This window comes from Mytilus galloprovincialis, chromosome 12 (assembly GCF_965363235.1).
Source record: "Mytilus galloprovincialis chromosome 12, xbMytGall1.hap1.1, whole genome shotgun sequence".
Taxonomy (NCBI): Eukaryota; Metazoa; Mollusca; class Bivalvia; order Mytilida; family Mytilidae; genus Mytilus; species Mytilus galloprovincialis.
The window spans coordinates 6725590-6740748 of record NC_134849.1 but is presented as its reverse complement, the minus strand read 5'-3'; the positions used below and the strand labels follow the sequence as shown (position 1 = coordinate 6740748).

Sequence of the window (15159 nt, the reverse complement as noted above, 5' to 3'; positions counted from 1 at the left end):
ATGCCTTTCGTCGTATTGCTAACTGTCTAGCCTTAGTTCACAAACGTTCTATAATCCTAAATAAATACGGTACCATTTTTACTGCATCAGATTAAATTCCGACAATAAATGTTTTGTTCGGTAATGCAATAAGAACTATCATGTTTGTATTATGGTTAAAGAAATTGAAAAAAAGATTGTTCGCTTTTGAAGATGTAAAAACATCATGGTGTGTGTCTCTTTTGTAGTCACTTTTACCACCAAGTTTTATATCCTATATCTTTTTAGATATGATGTTCCGTATGCCTTTGTAATGATATCAGATATGTTTTATGTATTATTTTTAAATTGTATTCTTAGCATGTCCATTTATAAGAGAAAAGAAACAAAAACTATAACGTTGCATTGTCAGCTGTTTCTATTTAACTCATTACCTGCTTACACAACCAAAATATTTTTGTTTGTTCAAAACTATAAATATACATGTTGATATGATCAGTTCACTTAATAGTTAGTTCAATTCACAGTTTACTACAACTTTAGAAATAAATAGACTCACTGATAATTACAAAGCTCATAAAGATCAAATCAAAGCAACCAAATACATCAGCTTTGAATACCAAAATATCTGCAAAAAATGTCACAGATTTTAGATATATAGCAAGGAAAACATATATTTAGATCTTCATTCGCCTAAAATTTGCATAATATATATTTCTAAAACAAGGTGAAACAAACATTAGTATCATCGATTTCCATGTCCATGTGTAATGCAGTCAAATGTTAAAAGTAAATGTTGAAGAACGTTGTATGTATGACCAGAAAGTCACAGTATGACATTCTGTTTTGTTTGTCATGTAAAAAAAAGGGATTTTAGAATATGAACCTTAATCAAATATTCGAAATGCAAAACGCATTTCATTGGGAGAGATGAACAATATAGAGTCAGTTTGTCTATATGCCTTTTTGTGTTACTTTGTTTCATATTTGTTTGTTTATATAGTGATTAAGATTATAACACAATGTGGACTGCTGCTATATTTTTACCTATTATGTCTATTGCTTTTGTTCACATATCGTTGTCAATATAATGGAATTTTATTAGGCTGTCATAAAATGAGAGATTTAGCTAGCTTTTAAACCAGGTTTAATCCACCATTTTCTACATAAGAAAATATCTGTACCAAGTCAGGAGTATGACAGTTGTTATCAATTCGTTTGATGTGTTTGAGCTTTTGATTTTGCCATTTGATTGGGGACTTTCCGTTTTTAATTTTCCTCGGAGTTAAGTATTTTTGTGATTTTACTTTTTGTTCAACTGAGGATTTTACAACCCTATCTTTGGCACAAATACTTGAAGCTACAAATGTATGAACTAAACATATGTATCATTTAATTCTTGCACGCACTTCTAGGCTGATTTTACCCTAAGGGTGATTTGCAACAGATGTTTTATAAAATTTCGAATGGGAATATCAATTAGATAAACATAAATTACAAATGTGTGTCATGTTTAATTTTCTTCGATAAAATGTCACGGTTTCACATAGATTACATAATCCGCCTACAATCGGGTTCACAAAAGACTTATTATTTATATAAAATATCGGTTCAACCATTCGTTTAGACGAATGTAATAAATAACATACTTTTTTTCTTCAAAATGCAATGTTACCGTTTTATTGTTGTGGCAGCATTTGTTTATTCAGAGACAATTCAATCGAGTAACCAGAAGCATGATATATTATAAAACAGTTTGAAACAAAATTAGTATGTTTGAAAACAGCAAAAGATTGTAACTGAATTACAGACTCCTGACTGAACTTAGTTCTGCAGAGGGTGGCAACTCGGCCATAATTCTTAATCGCATCAAAAATCTTTTTATGAAAAGTTCGAAAGGGAAATGTTTAAGGTAGATTTACTGTATACCGTCATCTTGGATTGCACAATTGCATTACAAAGTCGATTTAATTCTTTGCCTAAATCTGCGAATTTTGAGACAGATTTGCCTAAATAGGTGATTTAGTGCATAATCTAAAATCTTTAAACAAATACCAGATATTTATGTTGTAAGAATTAATTTTTCAACTTGACCATTTAAGGGGTGATAACTTTTATAGTAAAAGTTTCATACTAGAATGATAGGGAAATTTTATTTTTTACTAGAAGAAAGAAAAAAAGTTCGATGACACCATTTTTATTTTTATTTTCTTAAAGCATATTATAAAACCTATCTTCTCGTATTTCATTTCAAAATTCTATCTCATAGATTTGTTTTATTCACAAAAATATGTTTTCTCCTGAACAATCTCTGCGAATTTGATCACTTTTGCACGACTTGTAGCTTTAGAAATAGCACGGTGACCAATTCTTTTTATAATATTTTTGACAAAACCTTTTACGGCTAAAACTGTGCCACCTTTACTATGAAGTTTCCTAAAAAGTTATACCCTAGAATGGAGAATTCATATGCCCTTCTTTTTTTCAAAGGTCAAAATATAGGGCTGTGTGGCATATTTTCTTTTTTAAACATTTATTTGCCGCAAACTTCTAAAAGTTTAACCTTATACAACATTTCTGTACTACCCCTTCATTCATTTCGGGTTCCGTCAGAATTCAATATCGCCGCTATCCATGTGTATTTATATTGGTAACATATCCAAGTTTTTTCTCTGTGAGATGAAACATAGAAATCCTATTTCGGACCCAGTGTGTAATCAAAACAAAATGTATATGAATATTAAATGTCTCCCCAAAAAAGGCGTGGTTTGTAAAACAGCTGTATTTACAAAGTGCAACCTACACTTACTTTTGAAACTGTCTTCGAAAATAGAATATTAGGAAAACGGTTTTTTCCCGAAGTCGTGATCTTATACTCATACTTTTACCGTTACACTTGTGATTGCTTTCGACTAAAATGGTACTAGCGCCTAGAAAATAGTTCATACAAATAACCGTGAGATCAATAATCCTATCTAAGTGGTTCTAATCATTATTTTTTAACGTTTAAACGTTTAAAGCAAGACAAAATAAATCATATAAATCAGAACAAATGTGGCAATTAGGCAAATATCTATCAAGATATTTAAAATGATACTGGCTACTGTGAATGGTTTGTTTTATCTGTTTGGAACTGGGAATCATATACACAGTACTTTTGCGATATCATTGTGGAAAGAACTGGAACGTTATAACACTTTGCTCAGTCCAATTCAGTAAGCACTTTAGATATGTACATGATGTATATATCGCATATATCTAAACTTTTCTTTGAATGAAGTAATTTATATACTGCGTTTCAAATCTGATCGACTGACATACGAGGGGATAATTCATTCGACGAAAAACTGACAAAACCTTTGCAAAAATGAACCTTAAACAAATCAAACTATAAAACACCAGAAAGAAAACTAAGAACTTACCAACACAGAACATCTGCACCCAAGAAAATATACCAGCATAAACAAACAAGCGAAATAACCGAAGATAATTTTCAGTGCTTCAGTCGGGTATGCAGAAAATGCTTCACTATATGAACCCATCAAGTTGTTTATAAAAAGTCCAACTTCGGTAATAAATAAGTTTGATAATGTCATAGTCGACCTTAATTATACGGCACTATTGCTTCGACAATAAGAGCAGACCAATGATCGTCTGTGACACGGATATTCCATAACAGTCAAATGGGGAATTTCATTTTTGTACAGTACACAAACTATACAATAGCCCAATAATATTAGTTTAAAATTTAACACACATTTTAGTTCAATAAATAATAAATGATAGAGCTCGAGAAAAAAAAGTAACATTGAATGTTAATAACTGTTAAACAAGCTTTCCTTCAAATATAAATTGCATTGTAACATTAGTAAATCAATCAGTAAAAAATATCAAATAACTGCAAAGAGAGTCTGAAATTTGATGTTGATTGTTTACTCGATTGATATATTGGTTTGAATTATTAAGATCTCTACCACAAAAATTATCAATCATGCTGTACGTTGGACCTTCTAGAATACATATATGATACGATTGACTGTCATTAACAGTTATCATATATTTAGTCTTAGAATCACATGAATTGTTCATAGGACATTATAAATGATTTAAGATGTTAGTTATACAAAATTGAACTTAAAAAATAGTGCATATTTCAAGAAAACTACAATTATTTCACAATAGACAATGTAGCAGCAAATACAAAGAGTCAGTGTTATTGTGAAATCGCTTTTAAATAATAAGAATATATCTTTAAGGTTGTAACCTCTGCATTTTTATCAAAATAAATAATATTATTATACCTTACACATATTACAAACAATTCTATTGGGTAACACGTCACCACGTGACATGGATTAATTCAGTTAACTTTCATTCCATTGCAAGGAAGGACGAATAACCCTTAAAATTTACACCAGCGGTAAATAACACTATTATTCACCGGCCAATAACCTTTTGGGTTCCTTGATTTGTACACGAGTTATCTCCTATGAATATGACGCCACAGACGTAAATAAACAACATGGCAACGTTCACGTTACAGGAAGCCCATCGAGAGACGAGGGAATAAGGCATTTGGCATGCATCTAGTGCCGATGACATCTCTTATAAACGGTCCGTTACAGGACAATCAATATTTAACAAAAAGATTCTACTTTTAACATTGTTTATTGTACAAACGAGAAATTCTAAGACACAAATGTATTTTCGAACGTCAACTAGTGTTTTTACCAAAGTAAGGTGAGTGATTTTTCATTGATTCAAAAAGCACTTCCACTGTTAGTTCGGTAAAAAAAAACCAGTTGTGACCCCTTAGAAGCGATGAATATCCAAAATTGTCAACCCTAAAAAATAATTTCACTTCGGGTTGCGCCCTCAGTGAATTAACCTTCTCGTGTTGACAATTTTGGATATTCACCTTTTCTACGGTCCATAATTGTGTATTGTTCATATCCTAAAACCATGACTTTTGTGTTTTACAGTATATCAAGTTAAAACGCCTAATTTTTTAATCTTCAGTCAATTCTTTGAATTGGTTTCGTGTTAACTCAAAGATTAACACAAAAAAGCAGTTTAATTTGTTTTCACCTTCTTCCTATAGGTCCGACTATACGGTATGGTGTTTTTTTTCTTCTCTTTATTGAAGGCCGTATGGTGGCCAGTTTTCATTTTAGCTCTGATGGAAAGTTGTCTTATTTGCAGTCATACAACATCTCCTTATTTTCATATCAACATTTTCTTTTAGTTCTATAAATGTGTCTGCAAAAAAGTGGTTTATATAATTTTAATTCTAAAAAATACCTCATGAAAACTATATTAACAAAATGCTCCTGATTTCAAATGATCTACGATTTTGTAATTTGTTTGACCTTCCAATGTTTTGATTTGAGCGTCACTGAGTAGTGAAATAAAGATGAGACACGCGTCTGGCGTTCTATATTATATATAATTCATCTCTGATTAGTTTAGTCCGTGTTAGATGAAAACTATCTTAAATTAGGGCATAATGTTGATTAATATCTGTGATTTTAGAAACTAATAATTCCATTGTTAATTTTGTCCCTTAATGCAAAATTGGGAAATAAGTAAAATGTTGCCTCTTGAATCCTTGTAATCAGTGTATGGAACTAAATGAGTACTAGTATGTTTTGGAGACCTTCAACTCAAATGGCAAGTTGATTACAATAGTTTCATACCAGTTATGGCGTCTGCAAAATTCTCGACGGGACGATTTCAACTTCAGTACTTGGAACTGTTTAATAGTTCATTAGCCTCATAGTACGCAGCAACCCCATATTAAGGATTCATGATCGGATATCCAGCTCTGGTAACCTGCTGGAATATTGCAAATAATTTGGAAGCTGAAATCAATCTCAAGATTATTGTTTAAACTGCTGGAATGTTGATTAAAATGTGGACACTGAAATCTTCTTTTGTCGTAAAATTTGTTCTGAACAGACTCTCAGTATCAATTTTTAGATTCAAGTCAAGATATGAGGTAGATTTAAAATTTATCTGTTTTATCCCTCATTTCAAGTTCAATGGGATATATCCATTCAGAGAGTTACCATTGATTAAAATTTGGACGCTGAAATCATCTCCTTTGTCGTAAAGTTTTGTTCTGAACCGAAAAAAGTTCAATGGGATAGATCCATTTAGACAATTACCATTATTTTGTGAGAAAACATCATTACTATAGCGGTAGGTCAAGTTTAAGGATAATACTAACATCGTTAAACCACCATTTTCTTCATCAGAAAATGTCTGTACCAAGTCAGAAAATGACAATTGTTATCCATTCGTTTGGTGTGTTTGAGCTTTTGATATTTGATTAGGGACTTTCCGTTTTGAATTTTCCTCGGTTTTTGGTATTTTTGTTATTTACTTTTTATTCATTCCACATAAAAAGCTCATGTGTGTAGTCTGCCTCATATGAATAAAGGTACAAGTCAGACAGAAGAGGAGCACAGTTGGTTCCCTTGGAATTGCCAATTATGTGTTAAAAAAGTCTTCAAGTCATACCAAAGAAAGGGAACAATCAATAAGTTTGTAGACCAGGCGGCTATTCTGGTATTTTAGAATCTAAGACCAGAACAAAGGTAATTGTGACACAAGCATGTCGTATCGGTCATCAAGTTCATGACAGTGAGAGTAAGCTTTGGTTTAATTTGTTTTTATTTATAACTTTAAAGTTTAATCTCAGAGGAGAAGAATTAAAACAAACTGCATATCGGAATTAAAGATTTTGGCGAGTGCGTTTCGTAAGCTGTTTTGAGAAAATACGGACAAATTACACTCTAATGCAAAGTATGGCTAATTTCACCTCATAAGTCAAGAGAAATATAAAAGACAAAATCAGATTATCTAAATGACGCTAATTTTTGGGATTTCAATACATTTTTACGACTTTACTTATTAGCGGGTTTGAACTAACCTGAGCAAAGGTTAGACAATTGATTATTTTATCATTTTTAGCGACTATTTACAGTAAATAATCAACTCAAATTAGTAAAGTAATAGATAATACTAATATATCCATCATCACACTGGGCATATACAAAAAATGTTAAATATAGTTCATATATATCAACGATATCAACAAAATAACTAGTTAAGTTCAAAATACAATGTTTTTATTCATGTCCTTATGACATCGATATTTCACTTAGATGCTGAATAAAAAAAAAGACTGTGTTGCATTTAAAATTGAACATAAAGAAACATCGATATTTCAAATAAGTTATTAATATACAAATTAATGTGAGGACAGCTAGTCTGAAAGGAAGGAAGCAAACAAGTTATTCATCAGCATTTTGATTTATAATATTACTAGCGAATTCAAAAATGATTAAGAATATAGTTTTAACATTGCTATACCGGCATATTCATTACGGAAACTCAAATTGTGATAAAAGAGATTGCATTGCTCAATTAAGCATTGATTGCTGAAAAATCTACATGCGTGGCTCATCATATATATCCAGAAAGGGTCTAGATATCATTTTGTCTGTACTGGTTCTCGGAGACAAACTGTTCCATTGACTGTACGAAATATAAAATTATAAAAAGACAACCAGTCGTGTTCCTTTTTTTTTTTTTGTTTTGCTGTTATTAGAGATCTGAATAAAGTGAAAGTGTTTTCTATTCACCTATTGCTTGTTTGTCTCTTTTCGCATACTATTCCAATGTTCATCATCAGTTTATAAACGATTGTTATATAATCCAAAACATACCGTATCAATTTAACTGTTAAACAAGAGCATTTCGACAACACAAATTAGTGTCAAAATATTTCAAAATCCAAAAGTGTTTCAAAAATTGAAGTCAGAAATCATATGATCGAGATGCGGAATATAAGTAGCCTAACTAATTAGTTATAACGCCACTCTTTGAGTTTTATCTTCCAAGCTGTCAAAACCAAATGATGCACTTTCAAAAGTGTCCAACGTTGTAGAATTAAAGAACATATTTTCATATTTTCGTCAAAATAGATACCTAAGAATATTAAAAACAAAATCTGCCAACTGATTTTGTTTTCTTTACAAGTATAACAATTAACGTGATCAAATGACTGTTGATAAGATTTAGTGATTTTACAGACTTGTAAGGCTTAAAACGTTCGAAAGAAAGATTTGTTTCATGGTTTTAACATTTTAATTATAGAATAATGAACAGATATATCATGTTAAGGAGGGGTATTTGCGAAAAATACCAGTCGAGAGAATGTTAAATTTCACGAGCCGTAAGGCGAGGGAAATTCATCTCAAGACTTGTATTTTTCGCAAATACCCCTCAATAACATAATATATCTGTTTAATTACACCGAATGTTAATGTACTAAAACGCATTGATGATCTTGCCGTTACAAGCGTCCAGTCGGATAGAGTATTTTTTGGCAAATACCACGGCAGAGAGGGTAAAAAAGGCATATCCTTTTAGCAAATACCCCGGCGGTGTTAAAAATGAACGATATTCATTTGATAACAGTATATTGGTGAAAAATACACTGGCTATTAACCACTCAAAACCCCGGATTCTTTCATAAGGTGTAATTATGATGCATATCTCCTTTGAGTAGAAATAACTTTTACCACAAAGTTTTACTAACTTAATCCATTAAGATAAAATTCTTATATGATTTGCATATCTATAAATACTTGAATTGGATTGGTCAATTAGAATTTTTCTCTTGGTTTACACTTCGATACACCATGTTTCCGAAACTACTTTCGTAACTTTCACTGTGATCTATTCATGCGCGATACACATCCATACAGGGATCGCGGGAGATTCAGCAAATTGAGATTAAAAATCCAATGCATAACAGTTGTTACTATTCTAATACATATGTAACCAACAAGAAATAATGCCATAAAACTTCGAAAATGTATAACATCTAAATTTAAATAAAATTCCGCGAAATTTCATGAATGATTTAGCGGATTTACGTCATGGCAAAACACGACGTCATACGAATGAAAACTTTCAAGGGAAAGATTATTTCGTTACTTGTACGCTTCAAATGTTGATAATATCTGATTAAAATGAAGTTTTTGAGGTAGGTGCTATTTCATTTAATATTCTGTTGCATTTATTGAACATTTATGGATTTTAGAAAGTCAATATGGAGGCCAACTCCTTAGTTACGAACTGTCAAATTGTGCATTGGATGATGATTGTAGTACTGTTACACAAAACAATGTTGCTTAATTAAAAATCGCAAATATTTGGCTTAAGAATTATAAGGATTAAACACATTTTTTCTAGAGGTTATTTATGTTAACCGGGGCTCTTACTCACAGACTCTTTTTTTTTTTTTTTAATAAAATAAATCCTTCATTGCACATTTCTCTGCTGTTTACAACTTACTCGACTCACAGCATTCAGTCTAGTATCCCTGTAAATTAGTTACTGTTTAACCAGGGAGATTATACAGTAAAAATATTAGCTATTAATTATGATTAGTTATACAATAATAATATATAAATACATTGATTTTGACAATTTGTCTTTTGCAGTTTCCTCATATTACGTGATTACGGAATTTGTACTATCTATTGTCCGCTATTGATTTTAGGTTTATCGTTAACCTTACCTTTTGATCAAAACAAGATCACGTGAAAGTTGAGATGATCGGATAATTAAAGAATGCCACGTGTATTGATGATGAGCAGAAGGCTCTCATCTAATTTAAGTGTCTATAATGGTGAGTTTTGGAAATATTTCAACTATTTTATGATAATTTATTGAAAGCATCATGATTTATTTTAAAATATCAAAGAATTTCTATTCTGACATTAGATAGTACAAGGTCAACGTTCAGTAAGCATGCTGATTTGTGTACAGGTAAACTTGATCATTTGTCACATTTAAACACACACATGAAATTTGTTTACATTGCCTATGAGTCATTCTACATGATATATATGTGTAATGATATTAAATAAAAATACATTTTATGATTTATAATATAAACATAGTTATTATATATTTTTATAAACATCACACAAAAACCTACTTGTTTTTTTATCAAGTGTTTTCATACTATCAGAGTATTGTTGAAATTCTAACTTAAAAATTCTGTAAACATCAACATTTTTTTGTTTATACTCTGATGCATATGTAGATTTATGAATAGAGAACATTAATACAGTCAGAAACAGATTGATGTCATAGTAGTTTATATCATATATTTTATACCCAAGTATTAGATTTTTGAAAGAGATTATATGTGTCCCCATTTTTATTTTGTCAAGCAGTAATTTGACTTTTTTCCAAAAAGTTTGAAAGTATTGGCATGTGATGAAAAAGTGTTCATAGTTCTCTAATTGGTTGCAAATATGGCATTGGTCATCACTTTTCAGTTGCCAGATGTGCAATAGCTGTTTACAAGGAAGGATATAGTGAAGTAGTTTCCACCTGAATATTTTTAACTTGTTAACTTGTAAGCTGTAAAATATAAAGTTAAGCATTTTGTACAAGTAGCTTGACGATTCTAATTTAAATTGTGTTTTCCATTTTAGAAATCCAATTGGTGTTTTTTCCTCTATATTACATGAATTAATGCTTTTATATATTTCTTTTGATGGAAGGTTTTCAATGCAGATCAATTTTGAGTTGTTTTGTGTTTTTAAGTATAGTTTTTTATTTGTTTTAACTTGAGTACAGCATGATTTATCTGATTTCATTTCCATTTGCCACTTTTTTGGCATTGCGTTTTTTATTCTCGATAGTTCTGATATCTAATTTGATTTAATTGTTAGTTTATCTAATACAATCTTTTGTGAAATGTTTCCTTCTTTGTCGATTATATCATTAATAAATAGTATTCCATTTGTTATCCAATTTGAAAATATTAAGCATTTGTTTTGAAATTTTATATGCTTATTGCCCCAAATATATTGTTGTCTTATGTTAATAAAAGTTGTATTGTTTTTGTTTGAGATATTTTTTATTTTAAACCAACTTTTAATTATTTCTAAGTAAAAAAGAGGGAGTGTTTTACTAAGGTTTGGGATTGCTTTTATGCTACCTGGATTCATGTTGAATAAAGAGAAGTTTTCTCCAAATATATTAAAAAAGAAAAGGGGAATAACTTTCCAGTTCGCAAAGTGTGTTGATGTTAAACGTTTGACCCAGGATAATTGTATAGCTGATAGAAAATTGTCAATATTAATCATTTTTAGGCCTCCTTCCAAATAATCTTTACATAAAGTTATCCGTTTAACTTTTTCTTTTTTATTTCCCCAAATGAAGTTGTAAATTAGTGTTTTGAATTCATTCAGAAAGTTTTTGGATATAGTTGTCACTGATGCCAAGAAAGTTAAATTTGGTAGGATAAGAGATTTAATTACTGTTATTTTACCTATTGTAAGATTTCTTCTGTTCCAGCTATTGATTGCATCTTGAGACTTTCTTAAAATTCTTTCTGTATTTACTCTGTCGCATTCATCTTTGTTAAGTCCAAAATATACCCCTAGACTTTTAATAGGTTCTTTATTCCAGTTTATATTTTCATATTTATCTTTGCAGCTTTTCAATTGGCCTAACCATATGCCCTCTGTTTTAGATCGGTTAAGTTTAAGACCTGAGAGTGTTCCAAATATTTCAATCAAGTTTAAAGCATAGCTTATTTCCTGCTTACATTTTACAAAGAGAGTAGTATCATCTGCTAGTTGTGAAATTTTCAGACTATGTGTTTTGGAGTCTAATTTAATTTGAAATCCCTTAATACCAGTATCTTGTCTTATTCTACATGCGAGAATTTCTACTGCTATTGTGAAAATTAGAGAACTGCATGGACACCCTTGTCGTATCCCACGATATACATTGTAGGTTTCTGAAATCCAACCATTATTTAGCATACAGCCTTTAATATTTTTATATAATGTTTTAACCCATTTAATGAATGAGTTTGGGAGACCAAATTTTGTTAGGGCTTCATACATAAAGTCCCATTCTAATGAATCAAAAGCTTTTGAAAAATCAATAAAAAGTAATGCACCATCAATTTGAAAGGTTTCAGCATAATCAATAATGTCTTGGATTTGGCGTATATTAAAACCAATATATCTTTTTTTGATATAACCATTTTGATCCCCATGAATTATTTTTAACAGTATTGGTTTTAAACGTTGAGCTATTGCATATGCAATGAGTTTAGTATTTACATTTAATAGTGTAATTGGTCTATAGTTATCCAGTGACAAAGGGTCTTTTTTTTTTGTAAATTAAGGATATTATACCTATTTTTTGTATGGTTGTTTGTTCTTCTTCTTCATAGCATTTGTTAAAAACTTCAACAGTAAATTCTTTTAGATTATTCCAAAAAGTGCGATAAAATTCTACACTTAGCCCATCTATTCCTGGAGATTTATTTAATTTCATTTGAGAAAATATTGCCTTAGTGCATTCTTCTACTGTTAAAGGGCCCCCCAAGGATTCACTTTCTATTACTGATAGTTTGTTATCAATGTTGGTTTATTTATGTAATTTTTTATATCTTTTAAATTTGGAGAAGTGCTTTTATATAGATTTTCATAGTATGATCTTTCTATGTTTAGAATTGCTGAGTGTTCTGTAACTATTTTCCCATCTTTATTTTTAAGCGCTGTGATACTTTTTTTGGTTTGTCTTGATTTTTCAAGGCCCAGGAAGAATTTAGTGTTTTTGTCTCCTTCTTCTAACCATTGTACTCGGGATCTTATTTGTGCACCTTTAACTTTATTTAAGTAGAGGTTTTCAAGTTTTTCTTCCATGGTTTTAATTTCTTTTTCCATAGTTGGGCTTACATTTGTTTTTTCATTTAATTTTCTTAATTTTGTTTCTAAATTTTTTATATCATTTTTATTTTCAGATGATCTTTGTTTGCAGTAAGTAAGAGTTGCGGTTCTTACCTCTGATTTAAACATATCCCAAAGTGTTTTCAAATTTTTGGTGAGTATTTGTTTTTTATAGTTTTCGATTAATTTATTTATGAGATCAATATATTTTTGCTCTTTAAGTATACTATTATTTATTTTAAAGAATCCCCTGCCTCTTTCTTCCGAATTTTGTCTTACTTGTAAAGAAATGGCTTGGTGATCAGTATATGATATCATTGCAGGTCGAATATCTGCTTTCATAACATGTGGTCTTATATCAGGACTTATTAGAAAGAAGTCAATTCTACTGGCTATTTTTGTATCATTTTTCCTTCTCCATGTGAATTGACTTGTATTTGGATGAAGTTCTCTCCATATATCTGTTAAATTATTTTTCTTTATTAATTTTTTTAAACTATTCACTGGTTTGTAGTTTCGAGAGATATTATTAGTTTTTTTATCATTAATTGATAGGGTTTCGTTCATGTCACCTCCAAGTATAAGAATACCCAAGCGATTGTTTTCAATTATATTTTGGACCTTTTTGAAAAATTTGTTTCTGTTTTTGTGTTGATTTGGAGCATATACATTTATTAAAGTAAAAATGTTTTCATTTATTTCTATGTTAATCAAAATTATTCTGCCTTCTGTATCTTTTATCTCATTTATTGTCTTACATTTTAAATTATTTTTCACATAGATTGATACCCCTTTTGATTGTGTGTTACCATAACTATGGAACATTTTGCCATCAAACTCATTATTTATAGTTTTTTCATTTTTTTCTATAAAATGTGACTCTTGCATGAAAAGAATATTACATTTTTGATTTTTTGTCCATAATTGTAATCTTTCTCTTTTCTGTTTTTGGCCTAAACCTTGACAGTTTAGTGATATTATATGTAGATTTTCACCCATTGTTAAATTTTGAGTTTAGATGTTTTGTTAGCATAAATGCTGAAAAAAGATATATTTGTTCCATCTGATATTTACAACATATTTTCATTAGTTTGATTTTATGATTACTATAAAAACAATGGTACACAATTATGTGTGAGATAAGTGCATATAATAAATAGAATATAAAGACAAACTTGACAGTGTACATGAATGTAAATAAAACATAACACAAACAAATATAAGCATGCATGCATGTAGTTGAACATATATTTTTATTTACTTGTTCAATATATACATTAGATTTTTCTTTTGCTACTTCAACATATTTTGAGACTATATACATGATATATATACACTGAAAAACAGATATATTTTATTCATAACATGTGTTTTAATTTTATGGTTATTTATTTTTAGATCTGATGTTTTGGCAGAAGTAAATGTATGAAATTTTTGGACCATGTACATAGTGTGGAAATTTACAATCAATTTAGAAGCAATCGGAATGTTTATATTTAGCAAAATCGGTATTTGTGTATATCTACATAATCTATAAAGGAACATATTTGCTGATAATCTGGGACTTGCAAAGGATGGATGGATGGATTTTTTCATGTGGATTAAAATTGACTTTTGAAGTATTCCTAATGTGTGGACTAAATAAGATATCCAAATCTTTTTAATGTGAAATGGAAAAGGACAAAGTATGAATTCTAATATGTGAATTAAAACTGATGGATAATTTGTTATAGAGCAAGCATATATCATGGAGAGTTTATAGCTGTTAACTATAAAAATCAACAGAAAAAGTTATTTTAGACTGATGTGATTTAATGAATTGGTATTTATCAAAGATATTTTCTTTATGAACTTTAATTTTGTTGGATTTCTCTTATTCATTTTATCTTTATTTCTACTTCGAGCAGCTAGTGTTTTCCTTTTACACAGTTCAAGTATATGTGTAATTATTGTGTTTATTTCATTTATCATGTTTATATGATTCTTTATTATGTTTATACAAGGAAAAAGCATCATAATAAATTTTATTATCAAAACAGCTTTCCGTATATATTTATTTATACCTGCAAATATTATTTTTGTGGTAATTTCATCACAACTTGACCTATTCCAATATGTTATTTGGTGAATAGCATATTCAGAATAGAGACATTTATATATTGATTTTGTGATATTCAGCAAAGGGGTCATTTGAAATTCAACTCTTTTTACAATATTATATGTCTTATACACAATTTATTACATGTATATACATTATCCTTTATATTTCTTGTAATACTATTTTCAAGGTGTATATACCCTGAAATTATATCACACTCTGACTTATTTTTTTTTTTTTTTTCTTGACTAAAAACAAAAATAGACAAACAAATAAAAAATATAATACAGTATTTACAAT

At 29.7% G+C, this 15159-nt stretch overlaps 1 long non-coding RNA gene across 1 annotated transcript; it reads left to right on the top strand.

Annotated features, from left to right (window-relative positions):
• The first annotated feature begins 9549 nt into the window (after positions 1–9549).
• On the top strand, positions 9550–14802 carry LOC143053904 (uncharacterized). Its single transcript, XR_012971502.1, has 3 exons — positions 9550–9685; positions 12836–12915; positions 14160–14802. It is a non-coding gene; the product is annotated as an uncharacterized LOC143053904 (long non-coding RNA).
• The last annotated feature ends 357 nt before the right edge of the window (positions 14803–15159 follow it).